Source organism: Aythya marila, assembly GCF_965140915.1.
Source record: "Aythya marila genome assembly, chromosome: 2".
NCBI classification, from domain to species: domain Eukaryota; kingdom Metazoa; phylum Chordata; class Aves; order Anseriformes; family Anatidae; genus Aythya; species Aythya marila.
The window spans coordinates 127666441-127684302 of record NC_139043.1 but is presented as its reverse complement, the minus strand read 5'-3'; the positions used below and the strand labels follow the sequence as shown (position 1 = coordinate 127684302).

General features: G+C 40.6%; 1 protein-coding gene across 3 annotated transcripts in view; it reads left to right on the top strand.

Moving 5' to 3' along the window:
• PAG1 (phosphoprotein membrane anchor with glycosphingolipid microdomains 1) overlaps window positions 1-17862 on the top strand; it is a 109110-nt gene that overhangs the window by 15194 nt on the left and 76054 nt on the right. For all 3 annotated transcript variants that reach the window (XR_014316997.1, XM_082754288.1, XM_082754287.1), the window contains exon 2: window positions 10238-10297. The gene's annotated coding sequence lies outside the window, so the exon portion shown is untranslated. The remainder of the gene's footprint in view (window positions 1-10237; window positions 10298-17862) is intronic.

Below are 17862 nucleotides of genomic sequence, written 5' to 3'. Positions count from 1 at the left end.
AATCCATCCTTCCCAAAACCTAGCTGTTTCTTGGTAAATGCTCATCTTTAGGTTCTCTCCTGATTTCTGAAACTGAAGAAAAATAATGGAAAAAAATGGATGGTTAGCCTTTTGGATATTTCATGAGATGGCTGTATTATTTATAAATAATGTATGACTTTGAAGCTACACACTTTCTCCCCAGGTTATATGTCTTGCATAACTGAATGGTATGATTTACCTTAAATTGCCCATCTGACATGCATCGTGAATCTCTGCACACCACTGTTTTTCTTATCCACAAGTGAAGGCCATGCAGGATTTGAGATTTGCATAAAATGATTTTTTCACGTAAATGTGATCAGGCCGAGGCCCCAGCATCTTGTTATAACATATGTACCAATCCTCTTGAATTGGGTCAGCGTCTACCTCGGTAATTGAATCTATTTGTTTGTTGCTTTAGTTTCAGGAATTAGCACTGAGCAGGATGCATGCACTTGGGTGTTTTTACTGCAGTCTTTGTATCGTTGTCTTATACTAAGGATTCACATAAATAAAGCACTGGGCAATGGTCGGGAAGGGGTTTCCACTGAGGCTGCCTCCAGCTCCTGCCCAAATGGCTTCAGGCATGCTTCTCACCTTATCTCCACTGGCCCTGACCAGGCGGCCGGCCCCCATGCAATTAAAATGGTGTGTAAGCTGGGGAGATAAGAGTCCCTGTCATTCAGGTGGTGACACGGTGCCCTTCAGTAGAAGGAGTGCACTGGAAGCTGCCTTTAATCCCTAGGAGATAAGGCACCATTGAACGATGTGGTGAGCCTGAGCTGAATTTTCCTTTTTCAGACTGCCTTGGAGGCCATAGGTTTTGGGTGTAACACTCTTCAGAGGCGAAACTGGTGGTAGAAGTCCTGAGCAGGAGCAGTGATGAAGAAAGCCGTGGTACAAGTAACTAGGCAGCGGCTGAATCTTGTTCTGACAGCAAGCTTGGGGACTGCCTTGAACAACAACTCAGAAGTGCTCTTCAGCTGGGATTGACTCCATTTTTGTTTCCTGGTTTGGATTAGAAGCTTCTCTCTAACCTTAGGCACAAACCTTGTGTCTTTGCTTTGGCAAACTTTACGATTTGGGTTCTCCACTGTTCAGGCAGTGGTAGAAGAGGTTGATGAGAAGAGAGACAAGGATTTTCAGGGGAACCCGGTGTGACAGCCCTCTGGTAGTTTGGCACAGGTTCTGTCCAACTCCAGCTTTATTTGATCTGTCACAGCAAGTCAAGGTGCTCCTGTGGCCTACTGTTGGCCAGGGAACGTGTCGGGGCTGGGCCTAGCACCAGTGTGGACCCTGGTCTATGTGTCGTTGTCCCCGTAATAATGTAGGAGGCTCTGTGCAAAGCTGCTGCATTCACTGGGCTGGAGACAGCCCTGTGTTTGTGTTGTGCTGCCCCGGTGTCACCAAACTCTGAGTCTGGATAATCCAGAAACCAAATAGCATGGTCCTGATTCCACTGGCTTTAGACGTGTATTTGTACAGCTTTGAGTGTTGGTTTTGTGCTTTTTTTTTTTTTTTTTTTTTTTTTTTTTTTTTTTTTTTGTGTGTGTGTGTGTGTTTTGTTTTGTTTTGTTTTGTTTTTAATCCCTAAGCACTGTTTTTGGCTGAACCTCTTCATTCATGTTCTTTCCTTCCTTGTTCAGTTTGCTTTCTTTCTGTTCTTCCAGCTCCTTGGATAGCCATCTTACCCCAGCTTCTGTGATCTTCCCCTAACCTCGTTGTCTGTGCTTTACCTGAAGCATGAATAAATGAGATAATGAGACACAGGCCAGTCATCCCAATTACGTTGTATATGAATGCATATGTATGTCCTAATGTCTCCCTTGTCTCTCATCTTTCTATCCTTTTATACAGCAATCTCTGGAGGACGGGATTATCTTTTGGTGTGCATCTAGCATGTTGACACTGCTGCGGTATGAATAGCATTGACTGATGGTATACATTTTTGAAAAACTGGAGCTGTATTGTAGTGTTCATTTGGGCTAGTAATAGCCAGCAAATTACGGTGAAACCTAGCTTGTCATCACTGTCAATAAAGTATTTTCCTGCATTCAGGTTGTCATTGTACAGCTTTTACTTTTGAAGTCAGAAGGGTAGATAAAATGTAGTGGGTACAGCCTGTAATAATTATTTGATGCATTTTATATTAATGTTAATGTGTTCTGAGTAATGGTTTATGGGAAAGATGTGCTAATTTGGGTAATGGCAGTAGTATTTTGATCAGGTGTGTAGTAAATGCAGAAATTTGAGGGTATATTTTGAAGGCTTCTCCATCTTTCTGTAATTACCAGATAGATAATATGAACTTGCCAGATCCAGCATGCTAATGATTGCCTTCCAGCTTTTAGAGAGACAGAAATTATACGCTAGCTGTGTCTGAACGAGATTTTTCTTTGGTAGTGTAATAAAACATACAATACTTTGCTCGCTTGCCGTTTCGTAAACATCCATGAATATGTCCCTGGTCTTTCAATACAGAAAATAATGAAGATGAAGCTAAATCTACTTTAAGAGTACTCAAATGGCTATTGATGGCTGGGGAATGCTGGGTTATCAATAGTGGATGAACTGCTTTGCTGCTGTCTGACACTTTGGAGGGGTGTCTCGTGAATCATTTTCAGATAAAAGGTGAATGTTCTTGCTGTCCAATTTTGCTCCTCTTAAATTGCTACATTTTTCAGCTTCATCTGCAGATTTCCTGGAGCAAACTCTCTGTGGCTGAGGTGCAGGGTACTTTCTTAGTGAGATGCCTTTTTGAGCTGTGCTGCTTGATTAAAGGCAAGTCTGCTGAGATTGTAGCATGTGATGATCATCTGCTGCGCTCTGTATTCCACAGACAACTTATGCCATTAAGAAGAAAGTAAAGAGAAGGGTATTTGGATAATATTCTTAAATGTACCAGGTACCCATGGTGCCTCGCAGTTGGGTCTAGAATAATGGGCAAGGGAGCACGTTGGCTATTGTGCCACTAGCCATTTCATTAGTTACACCTTGCTGTATCTTACTTTTAGAGGAACAATCTGCAGCCACAAAAATCCCCCCTGTTGGAGGGAGTTCTTTCCAGTATATATTTTCTTCTGTAATACATTGGGTATAGGAGATTTACTCAGAGGGACACAGAGAGCTTTAGTCTTTCATCCTTATTTCCATCACATTGGGACTGTGTAGGCAAAGGAGCAGTTGAGGGTAGCAAGTCAGCTGTTAGATGAGGGACAAAAGAAGTGGTAGAAGCTGTGGCAACAATATTCCTGAGTCTGCAGGAAATCATCTAATCCCTAGTTGATATAAAACACTCTCAAATTCGCCTAAGCTTTTGAAACAGGCTTCTCTGTTTCAGAAGCAAGAGATGCAGCCCCAAGGCAATGAGTGGCATGAGTTTGGTGTGGTGCTGCTGAGGGAAGGCCTTTGGATGTGAGACCATAACACTACTTGGTTGTTTGGCTCCAAAGGTGTGAACCAGATCACATGTTGTTGGAGAACACTCTGCAGGGTGCGGGGGGAGTCCTGGGAGAAAGCCTTTGTGAGTTTATTCTGTTTGCTTTATTCTGAAACCAGAAAAATGAGATGCTGCTATTAAAAGTATCTGTTTTGGGCTGGTCTGTGCTATGAGTAAGCGGTGAGGCTCACATTCTCCTGCGCTTTTTCCAAGCTACATGTACATAGAGCCAACTCTTGCCAGGTACTTATTTGTATGGTGAGTTTCAGTGTCTGTAAACAGTCGGACTTCTCTAGCTGATGTGAGGACTGAAAGGTGATGCCTGAAGCTTTGATTTGGGCACAGAAACCTCATTAATGGGTAATGAAGGGAGGAGGTGGAATGCAAGGAAATCAGCTTTTATGTTTTTGGCAGACTGGAAGGCTGCTGCTTATTCTCTGGCCTTTCCTGTCTTTCCCCCCACCCTCCAGGATCTCCCCTTGAATTTTCTCTAGACAATTACATGAAATTAAGCTTTATTATGTGAAATTAGACTTTATTAAAACTATTGCTTCAGACAATGGTGAGATCTCTCCCCCTTTCCCCCCCACACCCCCCCAATTTCTTCCAGTAGCTGAAGAGGCTGCTGTTGACATCTAAGTGTATTGCTGAGTTGCTTTAAAAACTACTTCAGTGCTGGGTCATGGGAAAGGTTTTCAGTGCAGTATTTTACACTGATGCATCCATAACTCTAGCAGCAGCCATCATCAGCACCACTGCTTTCGCTTCTTCAGTAAATAAATAAGCCTCACAGTCATTTTTCCTGGGCTCTGTGTGCCAGTTCCATGAATTAAAATGCACAAAAAGAATACAGCGTGAGGAGGGGTGGTTGTGTACTTACCAGTTACCATGGCAATAATTAAGGGCATGCTTACACCAGTGGACCCAGGAGCACTCAGATCTGGGGATGCTGTATGTGTGACCCATCAGGATGAGACTGGGAAATGTTTCCCCCCCTTTTCTTTTCTCTTCTCTCTCGCCCCAGTGCAGTGTGGTTTGTGGAGAGGCAGCACCTAGAGATGAGGCCTGCCTGGTTTTCCCTGGGCAGGAAGGACGCTCTATGGCAGACCTCTCAAGCCTCTGGCATGTCTAAAAAAGACAGTTTGAACAAAATCCACAGCTAATGTCAATTAGGATAGCATCGTTAACAGGAACAAAGCATTAGCATTTCATGGTTGTGAAGAACTGTACTACAGTATCATGTCATTCATATCATATATTATTTTACTGTTTTCTGCTATTGGTGCCAGCAATGCTGAGAGATGAGGTAAAGCAGAAGAAATGCTCTAGACCAGTTTTTCCCAAAATGTCCTATGGTTGTGTACCTGCACTCCTTCACAGAATTGGCTGTGAAGGTGAATATGCTTTAATGGTACAGGCTCTTCTTGATATTTCTGACAAAATATGGTATTTTCTGACCTCATTTTGACTAGACATGCGTTTTCTTTCCACTTCTGCGTTGCTCATCTTTTTCTTAGCCTTATTCTTGCCTCATCTCACTCTTACAACTCTCCCAAGTGTACTTCCCTCTGCAGCCACTCTTCGTATTTTCAATCTGTATGTTTTCTCTTTTTCCCCAAATGGTCTTACATTACTTTCCTGGCTTTCTCTTGACTCTTTGTTGCTGCCAGCCTCTCACACAGCCTCTCAGGTCTCAGTTGCTGCCTCCCTTGCCCTGTGTCCTCCTGCCTCTGCCAAGGCACTGCCAGACTTCCCTTGTTCCAACTGGAGGGATCTCAGTTCACCCTGTTCTCATACAAATGGTTCCCAATCTCCTTTTTCACTCATTTTTTTTCTCTTTAGCTTTTGCCTAAACTGACTGACTCTCTCACTCTCCTTCCTCCCTACTTTCATGCCCTCCTTTACTCTGCTTTTCTCCCTGCCTCTGCAGCCAAATTTCCTTGCCATTTCTCATCCATTATCTTCCCCTCACATCTCTTAGTCTCGATTTTCCTCTCTTTTCCTTACTCTTCTGTTTCTTTACTGTTGTTCCTGCTTTCACAGTATTAGGCCTCTTCCATTTCAGTGTGCAATAAAAAGCATCTCTCTGACAGAAAGCTTTTTTCTTGGTTCATGTCAAGTCCCTACTTCAAAGAGCAGAGATACTAGAGCTTCTCAAAGGAAAAGGATGCCAAGACCTTTTAACTTGGGCAAGGAAAGACATTTTTCTTTGGCTTTATTTTCACAAACACAAGCATTGTTTTAATGAAAATTTAGCATGAGGCTGCATTTTTTAAACAGTTGAAAATGGTTCTGCAAGAGAGAAGTGCCAGACAGCTTTAGTAAGCAGTGCTGCTGCCAGCCTCACCTCTGTTACTTATCATCAGGAAATGCTGTTACCATCTTCCAAGTCCTTTTTCTCAACATGTTGGCAAACACATAGGCTTGGAAGATTTAATATGATGCTTCAAATTTTGCAAGGCTCTCAGTTACCCAAGGAGAAAGAGCTGGGTGAGCAGTGAACTGCTGCCTGCCCTGGCATCTCAAAAGAGTCAGTTTGGAAATGAGAGCCCCATTTTGGAGTTGGGCATTATTTGGGAAACCCTTGATGTTAGGATTGCACATGTATATCTATATATGTATAATCCTTCCTTCAGAATTAGTTCTATATACATACATATATATATTTCTATATATGTAAATGAAAGCCACCTCACAAATTACAGAAGCCTGTATCACCATGGTCATCCCAGAAGGGTCAGATTGGGATGCTGACACACAGAAGACAGCTGTCAATACTGCACAAAATTTGCAACTACTGAAATAGATTTCTGGATGTTTAATGAGGCGATTAAAAGAACAGCTCCACCAACCTTATATTGTCCAGGGTCTGTCTGTCACGTTGCACTTTTGCCTAGATACTAAAAGGAAGGCGTGATCCCCAGTGAATTAATAAAAATAATTATTTCATGCTGGGGAAAAAAAAAATGAAAGAAAAAATGAGCTGCAGAAAATTTGCCTGTGACATTTAAAGTCTAACTCTGAGTTTGTCTGAGCAACTTATCTTTGAGTATTTGCAAGAGAGAAAGCAGAATATGAATGAAAGCATCTCAATTGTGTTTGAGCTTCCTGATAGATGAAGAGAATTTCTGGTGACTCCATCTGGCTGGAAGGTCTATCTGTGTGATCTCTTCTCTGGCAGATGGAATATAACACTAGGAGGAGTCCTTTGATTATCAAAGCATGGGAATGACTCCAGTGCAGTATCACCCTGAGACACCCCTTTCTTTCAGAGTGACAGGTGATGTTTCTGGGATGTTAGAGAAAGCTGATTTCCCCCTGCTGCACTGAACATGTGTACGCCAGATTTTCTTTTGGCAATATTAAACCTGTCCACCTTGCCTGTCTGTTGCTGGTGGGGAAAGAAATGAAAATACAGAGTATGCATATAGAGAACATACTGAGTACAAAGGGACTGAACGAAGAGAATATGTTTATTATTTCATTAGTATATATCAGTATATGTTGTGTTTTTTTTTTGTTTTGTTTTGTTTTTTGTTTTTTTTTTACAAAAGTGTTTGGGTTTGGATTCTTGTAGTTTCTATGAAATACTTTTTAAAACACATAAAAGATGATTAGTCTGACATTTCCTTAACATAGAGGTTCTTTCTCAAATAGTGTAATATTTTTCCCCTCACTATTGTTAGCTTTCTCTTTTCAGTCATATCTGCAGCATCCCATTGAGCATTTTCTCACGTCTGTCAAGATTTCTCCTTGCAACACGCAGTGTTGCAGGTGAACCTACCAGCAGTCTCGCATCCAAACCTTTCTTTAATTTCAGGGAATAACATTCAGCTTAGTCTTGTGAGCTTGAGCAAGTAACAAAGGGAGCCAACATCAGCCTTCACTTAATTGCAGGCCACTTCAGTGTCAGAAAGGAGCTGTGGGTGTCAGTGACTGCTTGGCAGGGGAATGTGAAAAGACTACAGCCATGGGGGCCATGATTCAGCAGGGTTTCCTCTGATGTCTGGGGAAATGTATGCTGGGGAAAACAGCCTCAACCCTTTTCTGCCCACATTGGCCTCAGTTACTACTCCCCTTGCTCTGGAGGAGGTGTGGAGAAAGTTGTTTCCTACAGCCAGACCATGCCTTTTCCAGCTTACCCATGCTCATCATTGCAGTTTGGGGTAGAGAATTAGTGGTCTGAGCCACACATCAATCCAAATTAGTAGAGATGTGTATAGGTCATCTTTGGGGATAGGGATGCTTATGGAGAATTCCTCACTGTCCACCCACATGGCTCTTGATGGATGACCTTCCCCCTTTCACCACCTACCTATTATAGCTTTATCTGTGACATTAGTTTACATTTCTATAGGCAGTCAGAGCTTCCTTTCTCAGAAACCTAGGGTGGCTTATGTGTTAGGGACAGGCAGGTTTGGGGGGAATTTTCTTAAGCGAGAAGAATTGCTCTCTGTGAAGCTTCCCTGCACAATTCATGGGTACATCCTGATATTCACCCACTTTGTTTCACCTCTTGGGTCATCCTGCTTTTCAACATGAGATCCTTAATCATAGCTCATGGCATTATCTCCAGGAAATGTCCAAGAGTAGTCTTGCTGTTGGACTTTCTCTCACTGTCTCTCACTACTGACCAGCACCAGACAATACAGACCTGACTGTAAACACCTGAGGTTACAAAGAAGCGAGGGCATCAGCTGGTTATTCTACAGACTTTAATTGAAATAAAAATGTTTGCTACTTTTTAACTTTTTTTTTTTTTTTTTTTTTGCTTGTTCTGTGTCATTATTTATAAAGCCTTTCCTTTTAACTTCCTTAAGCTTAGACGTGCATGTATGTAATTGGCGTTGGTGATTAATACATTTAGTGGAGTTTCTGTCTTGAATGCGTTTGCTTTGGCACTCGTCCTGATTTTTTCTCTTTGCTATTCATGTTGGCCCCCTGAGACACTTTCTAATTATTTTTTTTTTTTTGGCATAACATTCATTTTGATTTCATAGCTGATAGCATTATTATTTTATCAAATAATATGATAAATTGTTACAGCTATCCTGCAGTAGCAGCCAAAGCAATGATGCTTTCTAATGGCGCACTTTACCTCTGCTGTATTATTGCCGCCCATTTCATTATTGGCACGTTGATTACAGCTGTGTTTCTCAGGGGCTATGAAATATTCAGCAGTGTAGAGTAGCCTGGGGAGCATTGCAGTCCTTGCAGCCAGACACCTGCCCTCAGAGGCAAAGGACCAAAAACTTTGCACATTTAAAACCGATGTGAAAATTCCTGCTTGCTTTAGCTTTCCCTACAGCACTGGCTAGAGATGCATGCTAATTAAAAATTGCCACTTTGCTTATCTTGTGATTGGATGGGGTAAGAATTGCAATAAATACACAGTTAACGCATTTCTACCACATTTACCTGGCAAAGAAGGAAAGAAATGTTGGTAACATTGATGCCTGTGTCATTGTGAGGCAGTTGACATTTTGGGTGGAGTTGGAAAAAAAAATCTGTGTTAAGGGCAAAAATTAATGCTGCAGGTCATTTTCTCACACTTTGTCTCTCTGCAGGACTAGGCACCAATGATTGACTGAAATGTGCAATATTTTACCAAGTAGGAAGCAGATAAGATTTTTATAAACAGGATACTTCATCATTAAAGCAAAGAAACAATTGCTTTGACCTTGACACTGAGTGAGTAAGGCCAGCATTGTGATAATTGAGAATGTAACCAAGCAACAGTTCTGTAGTAGCTTGCACTGCATTATTTTTAGTAGACTATACCAGTAATGGGGAGGCCTGAACTAGCAAAACAGCTGGTTAATGCTTGCAAAAAAATAAATTATTTCTTTGTGCAAAGGGTTTGAGTTGTAATATGTGCTTACACTAATTATAATTTGGGCTTACGTCAAAAGAAAGTAATTGAATCAGCATATCCTTCTGTGGTCTGAGCAGGCAGATAGCCTGACAGGATCCCTGATTTCTTAAGCTGCTTTAGAAACATGAATCTCTTCTGAAAATTAGTGGCATAGAAGAAATGGCATATTCCTTCAGAACTAGCCTATTTTAAATCTATTTCCACTTACTTTGGCAGTAATTAGAATTCCTAATCCTACTGGTTAGCACTGTATAGCCTTATTTATTTGAGAAGTTGGACCATAGCTTTAGCTAATTTAGTTTGGAAAGTCATAACTCATTTGAAGAAGCCAACTGGTGAAGATGTGCTCCAACTTTGGTTTAAACTAGTCTTTCAATAATACAGCAAACCAGTTCCCTACAAAGTTAAAGGTGTAAGACCCCTTACATTTGGAATAAGCATCCAGAGAAAAGAAGGTATTTTCTTCTGTCAATTTACAAACCAAGCTAGTTTTTTTGTTTGTTTGTTTGTTTTTTTCAGAAACCTCTCTAAGGGTCACTGCATGGGTATAAACTACCCTAACTTTATGTATATGAGCCTTTCATTCTGATCTGGTCCATGAAATCCATACTATTGGAAACAATACATAGATGAGAGAATAAAAATTTCAAAATTCTCAGCCTAAATTCTTCATAAGATCTTTGAAAGTCAGAAGATATTAAACAAAAATAATGAGTTTAAAAACTATATTAGTTATACTGGGGCATTTTAAGTACAGGAAGGAAAACTCTTTCTAAAAGTATCTTTCTCTGAATATGATTTTAAATTTGAAGAAACAGGAGGTAATGTATATTCTCTGTTATTTTCTCATAGTGTGGCATAATTGTTCAGAGCTGTGAAATTTTCTTTCCTTTTTTGTCTAGGAGGAAACGTTTGTCAATACCATATATCACTGAATCATCAAGCCCTACAGAGACTCCAAGGTAATTATTTATGCGTCTGCTTTTTGTTTCCTGTGGTGGTCAGCTTGGCTTTAGTTCAACTTTATGAAGACACCTGCAATTTATGAGCATGCCAGTGCTAAGCAATCACACTGGGTAGCAGTGATACTACAAATAGCTTTTACGGAAGCTGTTGCTAACAGCTTCATGACCCATAATTTGCTGGGTAAGATGTGTGTGTGTAAAATAAAGACATGATATATTCTGAAAATGCAGTTCTTTTTATGTCTTAAGAAGCAGTACTTCCAGTCCCAGCTGAAAAAGGTGAAATCAGCTGGATATGTTTATTTTCATGCTTATTTAGAAAGCTTTTCCTTACCTCATTATCTGCCTCAGGTGCTGGGCGGTTTGCTTGGTAGGTCTGTTTTGATTAAGGAAAGCAACAGGTGCCTATCAGAAATTGTCATCTTTGCTCACTTTGCCAAGTTCTTAAAAGCTGTTTCTGCTGCTGTTTGCTGTAGATACTACAGATCTATATATTGCTTTTGCTTGTTTCAAAGCCTGTTCTGAAAGCATAGCTAATGAGGTCTCCATATATATGGACAGAAAACAAATAACAAAATAGACAGGTGAGAGTTCGTATTTCACAGTTAAGTTACAAAGCAGGATGTCAGAAGGTACAGAGAATAATATAGTAGTTAAGAAGTTAGTCTGAGCATGCAATCTGCCATTTGTACCTGGTACCACTGTATGGAGACCAGTGAGATCAAGTCTTCAGTATATAGGGTGCTGCTTTCATTCATTTCTGGAGCTCTGATGAGACTTGAACAAAATCAATTTTATACTGTATTGCCATTTAAATAATTAAGATCTCCCAACATCTAGCAGATGTTGATTTTTCAAAAACTGCAGTTTTTGAAAAAGTATCCCAAACTTTGTTGTGTGGCTGTTTCTAGTAAGTGATAATGTGGCACTGGACCAAAAGATGAATCTAGTGGCGGTAGGGCTAAACCTATGCTTCTGGTTATTCAAAATGGCAAGTTAACAAATAAATCTTGAGAGAAAGAGCTGTTTTCCAAAGCTTTGGCAGTCATTTGCACTTTCACAATATGTTGGTTTTTTTTGTTTTGTTTTGTTTTGGTTTGTTTGTTTTTGTTTTTGTTTGTTTTGTTTTGTTTTTATTTTTAACCAAACTGAGTTCAGGAAAAGAAGAAACCTTTTATTTTGGGAGGAGAAGGACAGACAGCTGCTTAGTGACCTGCAGGCTTATCACTAGACTAGGAGCTACCTTCTTTACATAAAATTAGGTTTTCTTGTTCATAGTGGATTGTTGTTGTTTTTAAGCTAGTGAATCCTAGTGTTTGCTGTTTTGACTTTATTAGCCAGTCAGCTGAGTGAGTATTTGTAGTTTGACAGATTTTTCTCAAGGGCTTATCAGTACTGAATAGGGTGTTCAGTTCTTTCTGAATATAAGGTGTTAACTTGTGCAGTTCATTTTGTTGTATGCAGTGCACTCACTTTGTGGCTCAGTTGATAAATACTGTGAACACTCCAAGTCCCTTTCTTAGCACAAAGATAGCCTTGAAACTTTCCAGGGAATCAATGCTATTTTAGGGCATACCAACCTGGTATTCCTCACTTCCAGCATGTTGATAAGACCACAAGTGAAAAACTTTCAAGGTGACCACATCATGCTGACTGACCTTGTGCATGTTCCTAGCTTCTTCTAAAGGAAAGTTCATTAGCTGAGAGAAGCTTAATGGTTTAACTGTTTTTGAGAAGCAAAAGCTGAGAGCACACCTGTGGTAGCATACTGGGTTACACAACTTGTTTGACTTGCTATCTCCTAAGCTACAGTGAATGATTTTGTGTGAATATACTCCAAGCCCCTCTCTGAGTCTCTTTTTATTATCCACACATAGTTCAGAGATGCTTCAGTCCCAGATCTTGTGCCCACGTGAAATACATAAATATAATTGGTGTATAATTGATGGAAATATTGCTTCTTGGTAGTAATTGCCTTTAAAATTAACATAGAAATCAACAAACCTGGCCAGACACCTTAAAGGTAAAATCCATATAAAATCAATTTAATATTACCCATGCTTCTAATACCTTGTGGAAGCCAGAGCATTGTGATAGTTGTCTTTAATCTGTCAGAGATGAAGTGTTTTAGTTCCAAACTCCTGTTCTCTGTGAATGATACTCAGATCTGGAAATGAAACACCTCTGCAAGGTGAGGGGTCTTTCTCTTTCCTGTTGAATCACTCATCATTTTGGAAATTCTGTTTGCAATAAGAATGTGTCGATGACTCTGCTACGTTTCTTAAGGACCTGGATATGCTGAGCTCTTGCACAGGAAATCAGGAATTGTGAGCAGGTTATCATGCTGTGTAATACTCCCATCAGCATTAGACAGCCAGACTACATCATCTGAGTACAGCTGTAGGTCTAGTGGTTTTTCTTTCTGGGTCAAAAAAGTTGAGAATCTTGGAGCTGAAAAAAATAAAAATAAAAATGTTTTGGTGGGGTTTCAGAGTCTTTTAAAAATCTGGATTTACTTCTCTGCTCCCATCTGTAGTACAACCCAGAGGCAGCTGTTTTGCCTTGAGTGAGGCTGAGTGGTAAAGTCAGGATCCTTTCAGCCAGTTTTATTGCTGGAGAAATAGCATCAAACTGTACCCTGGCAGCGTGGGATTTTTGGCTGTGTTAAAAACAACGAACCAGCTCTGGGTCAACTGGCTAGTGTAGTTTAGAGTGGCTGAAGAAAGTGTGTTCAGACTGAGGTCAGGAAGGCAAGTGTGGCTAGCAATTAGGGAGGTGGTTAGATTGAGGACTTCTTTCAACCAGTTACACTGCTGAGGGTTTCTCAGTGTGAAAGCACACCCCAGGATGCTGCAATGCCTACACAGAAGGGTCTGGTTATTTCACTGAGGGGTTCCTCCCCTTGGGTGGGTATGGCTCTACCACGCTGAGGTGGAGAGGCTGCGGCCAGTGTCACTTCTAGGAAGCATAACTGATCATTTAAAATAGCATTAAGGTATTTTTTGACAATATGCGTCATACCATGTTTTTTTGTCTACATATATAATAAAATATCAGAGCTTCAAACTTGCTGCTCATTCTGTATTTGATAGTCTAATTATGCCATCTTCTGAACATGACTTCCAAACAGAAGGGAAGAGAAGGTGGGCATCTGGCAGCAGTTTTCACATACTACATATTGTACACAAGAGGACTGCTGCAAAACTGGGCCTCGTCTTTAATTCAGATTTTCCTTGATGTTATCAAAATCTCTTGCCTCCAGAATAGGAGATCCCTTGCAGGCTTTTGGCAAAGTCTTCTGGGTACTCGCTGGGCTGCCCTTTGAACTCAGCTCACAATACTGCTTCATTTGCTGACCTAGAAAGCAAGTTTTCTTATTATTTCTGGAAAAATGCTCAGAACTTTAATTGAAAATCTGTGTTCTTATTTGTAAGAAGATGCATTTAATTTTTTTTTTCTTCAAGCATAGCTAAATGTAAATAATTGTACAAATTGCAGGTTTTATACTATCAGAGGAAATGTATTAATTTTCTTCAAGAAATGCCTAAACAAATTTCACAGTTCGGGTGACAGCTTCCTTCTTAGCTGTGTCCTGCAGCTTAAAACCCTTCCTTGTTTTGGTGTCCTTCTCCCATACCACACGTTGGTGTAATTTCATGCTATGTGACAGACGTGTTGGTGGCATGGGGTGTACGTCACTGCCTGCTTCTGCTCTGCTGAAGTGTGCTTGCTTTGCATAGCCCCATTATTCTTCATTGTGATCAGCAGCGACCGGAGTGATAAAATCTGCTCTATGGCCCTCACGAGTCTGGGATAGTTTTGGTGCAACCATCAGCAAAATTACGCTGCTTTCTGCCAGCAGGGAAGGGGCTGCCCCATACATAAGGCATTTTGAGTCAAGCGTGCCTTGGTTGAGTGTCCTACACCACGTGGTCCTGTCAGCCAGGGGTTGGTGGAACTACAGAATCACAGAATCATGGAAAAAACACTCAAGATCAAGTCCAAGCACCAACTTGACCTACCAGTCCCATCACTAAATCATGTCCCTCAGCACCATGCCTGCACATACAGAATCACAGGATCATGTGGTGGGGAGCAAGATGAGAAGGTCTGTTTTGGGGCACACGGTGGCAGTGGACAGCTCTCACCGCGGTATGCCACATTCCTGTGTCTCTGCACTGGGTCTTCAGCTCCAGCCTTGACGTGATGAGTGTAGGAGGTGTGTGTGTGAAGGACAGGGTGCTGGCTGGTTGCAGGTCAGAGAGGGCTTGCTAACATAGCGTTGTTCATCAGGACGGGGGAAGAACCATCAGGATCCCAGCTCTGCCCGTCATTAGAGAGGCAGGACACACAGGTCCCCCAGAGCCCCTTCAGTGCACAGGATGTGCTGGTTTGGTGCTCAGAATTTGGAGCCTTCCTGTGCCTGAAGTAATTTGGGAATAATTGCTCAGCTCTCAGTTCTCTTCCCGCTTACTTCCCTAATAACGTTTAAACACAAACAGTGCATCAACACTACCAGTGGTTTGGGGTTTGCATTTATTCAACATCAATAAAAATACACTCGAGCTTCATCCTGATCCTTCTCCTTTTTCCTGGATTTTTCTTTTTCTGGAAAGCCACCTCTCCATGTCTTTACCATTGCATTTTCTTCTATTTGGTAAAAGAAATGTTTTGTATGTATGCTGATGGGCTCTTCTATGCTGTCATTCAGTGTGAGCCTCAGAACACCTCAGCTGTAGCTTCTGCATGTCTGTAGGTTTCTTTCCCCAAGATATCATGTTTTTCCTCTGCTTTCTTTAGATTGCACTTCCAGATGGCCAGCTCTCCTGCAGCACTAACCACCCTCAGGCCAGGGCACTCAGCTGCAGCTCCTCAACCTGCAAAGGTCATAAATATATGAAGTTTGTGCTTTTCATTATGTGAATGTAGCAGGAGGAGCTGCCTTGTCAGCATGCTCCCAGGGGGAGGATCTGCACTGAGAGGTCTGCACAGTGGTGGAGGGGAAAAAGACCTTTGAGGGCAATGTCCCTGGGCTAGACACTGTTGGCTTGGAGACAGTGGTCTCAGAGATTGTTCATGCGTCTGATGACAGCTCGCTGTCTTGTCTTTACCTCTTCTTTTTCTTCCTCTGGTGCTGTTTGGGTTGCTGATCTGCTGAACCTCAAAGCTGCTCAGAAAAAACACCAGAGGTTTGTACCCCTTTTGCAGAACACCCCAGTCATGTCCTCACAGGCTTCATGTGTGAGGCTGACTTTGGTGAGAAACACAGCAGAAAGGAGATGTTTTGGGGAGATGAGGAGCTGTGAGACTGCAGCTCTTCTCAGCTGTAGTATAAATGAATTAAAGACCTCCCTTGTGACAGTAGGCAAAGTTGTCTTATTTTGACCCATACTGAAAAAGTAGAGTGGTTCAGGTGTTCCTGCGATGGGTTTGCATCACTGTGACTTTGGTGGTGGATGCTGGATCTGCAACCAGTGCTGGGTGTGGAAATAGGCTTACACTGCAGGAATGACTAAGGCGATTAGGGAGCTGCATGAATGATTAATTTGCCCTGCTTTTGTTTCACTTTTGATCCCAGGCCCTCTGTAAAAATAGAAAGCATTTCTGGAAGAGGATATTTTTAAGATATAAATTAAGGCAGTTGTAGTAGCAGACAGCTTTATTACACAAATTCGTACCAAAACTGCTCCGAGAGGAAAAAAGTAAAAATTAGTTGCTTCCATACCTCTGTAACATGTATATTAGAAATTTGTAGATAAGTAATTGCCAAATACTTTGCAATACGAATATCTATTTGCATTTTAAGAGGGCCATATTATTATTCTTCAAATGGGATACACAGCGAAATAGTGGCAGTGCTTTCTTAATAACCCTCCTTTAAGCTCAGTTTAGAGAGCATTTGTTTTGTTATTAAAATTACTCCACATATTTGAGACAGACTTCAGCTGTACAACGGCCTAACACATGCTAGACACATATTGATTTTTTGTCTTAGACCAACGCTTCCCTTGGGCATCATATTATTTATTCATAAAGCAGAAATGATGTCTGACAGGCAGTTAGAGGGGTGTATATCTCCAGTCCAGAAACAATGTGAAAAGCTTTGCAAGGACCCCAAGAAATCAATGTGCTGATGCTAAAGAGCAGCCTTTTAATTCTGAGCACACATTCTTGCAATCGTTCAGTGCAGAAAAGGAAATTTAAATAACAAATAGTTACTATTAAAACTGCAGGCCTAAATTTTCATTCATCTTTATTCCAATTATCCGAGCCAAGGTGGAAGTCAGCAGAGAAGGCAGATATCCAAGCTCAGACACCTCGAAGTCATAAAGCAGGATTGCCACTCTCCTAATTTGCTCGTTTGTATGTAGATTTCTGTTAGAAATACAATATTTTTATCAATAAATATTTAAAACCTAAGCATTGGGTCAGAAATTCCCAAAATATGCGTGATTCATAACCACTTATTCTAATTGAATATTAGACTAATGTCTGTACAGCAGATTCAAATAATAAATAGCAGGTATTTTTAGAATGGGAGTTAAAATATTTTGATAAGCTCTTTGTTGTGATTGACCTGTTTGAAAAAATAAGGCAAAAGGAGATTTCTGCTGATTTTGTTCATTCAGAATTAGATGGCAACATAGTGACAAGCAGTATTTGCTGGTGGAAGATGCATTTTATTTCCAAAAATGTTTTGTCCACTGAAAAGGAAAAGATCAAACTCATATGTATTCTTAAGAAAATTCTTACCTGACTGTATATGTCTCTCTGCAAGGTAAATGCTTGTGTAATTTTAATTACTGAGGTCATATATTTGAAATGAGATGGAGATCTGAATATCTTGCCGGGTCATTACAGAATTTGTTTGTTTTTATTTAGAACACAGGTAATGAAAAAATTGCATGTCATCATGTAATTAAATATTTAATCTTGATGTGTAAGCTCAAGGGAGCTGAACTAAATTTGTACTGGCATTTCTTGACTCTAGTATTTGGCATTGAACCTGAAGGTACTTTGATTTGGGAGTTCTGAAATTTGGTTTGCATATTCTGAGAGGGGAGGGAAATGTAAAAGAAAACAGAAATGATAACAAAAAACCTTCTTTCCACTCTATAGACTTGAAAGTTACTGTCTTTCCCTTGGTTAATAAAAGGGTGGCATTATTTAAAGTGAAACCAGGGCACATATTAACCTTCTGAAGCTAAGAAATTAATGTGTGTTCCTTAAATTGGTTTGCAGACCACCTTATAGTTTTCCCCTAGGGAGGCTTTGGCCTCTTCAATCACAAAACATCACAATAAATGCAATTTTAAATCACTCAACTGGGACAGCGTAATCTATGTCCAGCTAGAATATGTAGGACTGCCTGAAGCATGCACGATTTCTGTTTTTATTTATTTATTTTATTTTTTTCCAGGAAGTGGTATGGCCTTAAAAAGCATGAAAATACACGATACTTTAGAGGTAGTTTCTGAGAAATCAAATATATGAACTTTCACATGCAGTGTTCTGGCATACGAAGAGATGCTACAGTGTTTTCATACGACTGTATTTTGTGG